The following is a 5,063-nucleotide window of genomic DNA, read 5'->3' as shown; positions in this document are numbered from 1 at the left end:
CCAGGGATTCAGCTGGGAACAAAATAGACTAAAATTCCAGGGTTGGAAGCTCTAGTGGAAGAGACAGAAAATAATCAAAATAACTACACATACTAGGATCCTCATACTAGGATCAATGCTAGGAAGGAACATCCATTGAGTTGTGTGTTTGAGAGAGGTCAGGGAAGCTCCTGAGCAAGTGACTTTTCAGCTGAGCTCAGAAGGATGAGTGGGCATAAGCCAGGTGGTGAAGATGAGGGAGGGAAGGGGAAATGCTCCAGGGAGAAGGAACAGCCCATGTAAGACCTGGGGGCAGGAGGGAGTTTGGCACCTTGAGGACTGCCGAGCACACAAGCTCTGTAGGAGTAGCACTTTGTTTTGTTCATAGCTGTCTTCAGCTGCCTGGCACAGTACCTGGCCCATGGTAGGCACTCAATACATATTGGTTGGTTGAATGAATGAACGAACGTGTGAATCGATAAGTGGAGGAATGTATGAATCTATGATGTATTGATAGATGGGTGCAAGACTGGATAGATGCTGGAAGGATAGATGAAGGGATGGATGGATAGGTGGATGAGTGAATGGCTGGATGGATAACATCGATGTTGGAGGAATAGATGAAGGAATGGATAGATGAAAGAGTGGATGGTTGGGTGGATACATGGATGATTGGATGGATAGATGAAGAGTTAGAATGGGAGTGGATAGATGGATGCTGCAGAAATAGATGAGGGGATAGATGAGTGAATGGCTGGATGGATAGAGGATAGATAGACTGGTGGATAGATGGATGGATGTTGGAGAAATAGATGAAGGAATGGATGGATGAGTGGATGATAGGATGATGGATGGATGCTGCAAGAATAGATAAAGGAATGGATGAATGGAGAGTTGGGCGGATGGATGGATGATTGGATGGGCAGATGGAGAATTTGATAAAAGATGGATGGATTTTGGAGAAATAGATGAAGGGAGGGATGAGTGGATGGTTAGGCAGATGGAGGGATGATTGAATGGATGATTGGATAGATAGATGAAGAGTTAGAGGATGGATGGGTGGATGATGGAGAAATAGATGAAGGGATGGATGGATGGATGACTGATTTTATGAGTTTTCACAAATATCTACAGATTCACACCCAAATGTGCCTGGAGATAGATGCAGATACACTCAGAGGCATGCACACATGGGTGTAAACACAGACTCACTTGTTCTTCTGGTGCTCCCCCTGGAGAGGGCAAACACAGAGAATGGGGAGGTGGGAGACAAACCCTTTGGCCAGAGCTATTGCCATCCCTGCCGCCACTGCGGCACTGACAGTATTTCTGGAATTGGAGGAAAACGCTGATTCAGGGATGTGTGTCTTAGACTGGGCACCAGGCCAGGAAGTGGGACAGGGATGGTCCAGAGAGATGGAATGCATGGCAGAGGGAAGTCAGTGGGGTAAGGCAGAAAGACAGGCAAGGGGATAGAAAGGTGGAGACACAGAGAAGCAGAGAGAGAGGGAAATAGGCAAAGTGATGGAGGCAGAGACAGAGATATAGAGAGAAAGGGAAGGAAAGAGAGATGCAGACAGAGAAACAGAGATGGGGAAATAGAGTGATGGAGACAGAGGCAGATGTACAGAGAGAAAGACAGGGAGAGAAAGATGGAGATACAGAGACATACAGAAATCTATAGAGATGCAGACAGTGAGAGACAGGTACAGGAATACAGAAACATGTGATACAGGAATTCAAATTCAGACACACACTGTAGTCTCAGCACTTTGGGAGGCTGAGGTGGGCAGATAGCTTGAGTTCAAGAGTTCAAGACCAACCTGGACAACATGGTGAAATTTCAGCTTTACCAAAAAAATACAAAAATTAGCCAGGTGTGGTGTGTGCGCCTGTAGTCCCGCCGACTTGGAAGGCTAAGGCGGAAGATCGCTTGAGCCTAGGAGGTTGAGGCTGCAGTGAGCTACGATTGCACCATTGCACTCCAGCCTGGGTCCTTGTCTCAAACCCCTGCCCCGACAAAACCCAAACCCCCTCAAAATTCAAATTCACACACACACAGAGATGAGGTAGGGTTCCAGAGACAGGCAGAGAGAAGGGAAGAAAGATAAAGACACAGAGAGCAACGGAGGCACAGAGAGATGGAGACGTAGAGTCCCAAACCCCAGAGGGAAGAAGAGAGACACACAGAGGAGCAGAGAGAGATGCAGAGGAGGACAGACAAAGACATCCAGCCAAAGCTGGATGCAGACTCAGAGGACTTGATAGGAAATGACCTCCTTTTGGGTGCCTCCTTGGTGCCTGGCTCAGATTTGGGGATGCTGCTGTACCTTGCTTCATTTAAGCACCAACAGCCCTTGAAGGTAGCATTGGTGGAATGATGGAGGAAGGCAAGATATAAGGAAGATGAGGCTCAGAGAGGGGAAGACATTTGCCTGACATTGCACAGCCTGGAAGCAGCATTTGATGCTGGTCTGTTTGATGCCACAGCCCATGTGCTCTTCTTCACCTTATGTTGGCTCATGAAGACCAGGAGGGACAGGGCAGATGGGGTTAGGGGGCTACTGAGTGTGGGTCCCAGAAATAGAGGGAAATAATCATGTATTCATTCAACTCATGTGTCCTGAACTTCCCAGAATCCTAGCCCTGTGTGGGGTGATGCTGGAAAGCCAGAGATGAGTCAGGAAACAAATTTCTGAGCAAGATGGATGGGGCAGGGGGCAGTGTTCAGAGGTCTGGAGAAGGAGCAGATAAAAAACAGGCAGAGGGAGGAGACAGAAAACACAACTGGTAGGAGGATGAGTCAGAGAGGGCTTCCTGGAGGAGGGGGCACTTGAGCTTCTTATTAAAAGATGAGGGCATTTGGGGACATGGGGAAAGGTTGGAAGAGCATTTCAGGCAGAAGACACAGTGTATGGAAAGAGTGGAGACAGAATAAGGTGGGATGTGCGGGAAGGATTATTTATATAAAATAATTAATAAAGGGTAGCTGGAGAATGTTTGGAGGGGTGAGGTTGGGAGAGGGAGGTGAGGCTAGATCATGCAGCTCTTTCAGTCCAGATGAGGGGCTGAAAGTTTGTCCAAGGCACTGGGGAGCCCTGGGAGGGCTGTGAGCAGGGCAGGGGCAGGTCAGTGCTGGGCACAGAAAGACTCCTCTGGAGCCTTACCTGTGGGAAGAGGAATGAGGACGAGAGAATGGAGGATGGGGCGGCAAGGAGGCTGGGCCAGGCATGGTGGTTCACACCTGTAATCACAGCACTTTGGGAGGCTGAGGTGGGAGGATCGCTTGAGCCCCAGAGTTTGAGACCAGCTTGGGCAACATGGTGAGACTCCATCTTAAAAATAAATAGCTGGACGTAGTGGTGCGGGCCTGTGGTCCCCGTTACTCAGGAGACAGGCCGAAGGATTGCTTGAGCCTGGGAGGTCGAGGCTGTTATCATACCGCTGCACTCCAGACTGGGGGACACAGGGAGACCCTGTCTCAAAAACAAGCAAACAAAAAAGGAGGCTGGGGCAAGGGTCCCAGCAGGAGAGGATGAGGTCTGAATGGCTGCTAGAGCTATGGGAGGAGAGAGGAGAGGAAGGAGCAGAGAGGAGAGGAAGGAGCAGAGAGGAGAGGAAGGAGCAGAGAGAGGTGAGAGGCAAAAGGAATGGAACTTGGAGACAGATAGGCTGTGAGGGTCAGATGTGCCTGTGGCCAAGACAATCAAAAATGTCCTCCATGCCGGTGAGATAAAATCGCCGGCTGGAAATGGAAGACAGCTTGATGGCACAGAAAGAGATGTGAAGATGCCAGGAGGGGGTCTTCTAGCAGTTCAGGGACCCCAGAACTGAGTAAGACTATTTCAATCTGGACTGTTTTAATCGCCAATAATGGAATCTCAAATCAAATTTACCTAAGCATAAAAGGAACTTTATTGGGTGGATGAGGGCTTCAGGCATTGCTGGATCCAGGTGTTCCAATCATCTCCAGGAATCCAACCGTCTGTATCTTCGGGCTATGCTTCCCTCGTGTTGTCTTTGCTCTCAGGCAAGTTATCTCCCTGCATGGTGATGTGGTGGCGCTGGGAGCTCCAACCTCGGTTCTGACCAGCCCCAAAACCACAGTGGAAAAAGCCTGTTTTCTAACAGGTCCAGCAAAAGTCCAAAGGTTGACTTTGTAGCCTAGATTGGTTCTTTTTTTTTGAGATGGAGTCTTGCTCTGTCGCCCAGGCTGGAGTGCAGTGGCGTGATCTCAGCTCACTGCAAGCCCCACCTCCCGGGTTTACACCATTCTCCTGCCTCAGCTTCCCGAGTAGCTGGGACTACAGGCGCCCGCCACCTCACCCGGCTAGTGTTTTTGTATTTTTTAGTAGAGACGGGGTTTCACCGTGTTAGCCAGGATGGTCACGATCTCCTGACCTCGTGATCTGCTCCTCGGCCTCCCAAAGTGCTGGGATTACAGGCTTCAGCCACTGCGCCTGGCCCAGATTGGTTCTTAAGCTCGCCACTGAGGAAATCAAGGTGCCACTACCTAGAACGAATACTTAGTAAGCAGGAACAGCAAATAGTCCAGAGACCATCTGGATGTGGAGAGGGAGAGAAACAGAGATACAAGTAACAAAGACAGAGACTGCAAGGACAGACAAAATAAATAAGGGAAGGTCCAGCTTCCTTTCCCACAATTCCTACTGAGAGCTCTGCAGACCTAGAGAAAGGGATGCTGAACGGGCACCTACATGGCTAGACCCCTTCTCTCTAGCATGAGAGGTCCCAGGAGCCCCCAGACCCAGAAGAGTCCAGGCCCCCATCCTCTCCTCCCTCAGACCCAGGTGTCCAGATCCCAGGCCCTCCCCCCTCAGACCCAGGTGTCCAGAACTCCTGCCCCCTCCTCCCTCAGACCCAGGAGTCCAGGCACCAGCCCCTCCTCCCTCAGACCCAGGAGTCCAGGCACCAGCCCCTCCTCCCTCAGACCCAGGAGTCCAGGCACCAGCCCCTCCTCCCTCAGACCCAGGTGTCCAGGCCCCAGACCCTCCTCCCCCAGTCCCAGGTGTCCAGATCCCAGCCCCTCCTCCCCCAGTCCCAGGTGTCCAGGCCCCAGGCCC

The sequence above is a fragment of the Mandrillus leucophaeus genome, unplaced genomic scaffold (genome assembly GCF_000951045.1).
Source record: "Mandrillus leucophaeus isolate KB7577 unplaced genomic scaffold, Mleu.le_1.0 Scaffold74, whole genome shotgun sequence".
Lineage (NCBI taxonomy): Eukaryota > Metazoa > Chordata > Mammalia > Primates > Cercopithecidae > Mandrillus > Mandrillus leucophaeus.
This window is presented reverse-complemented; position numbering follows the sequence as displayed.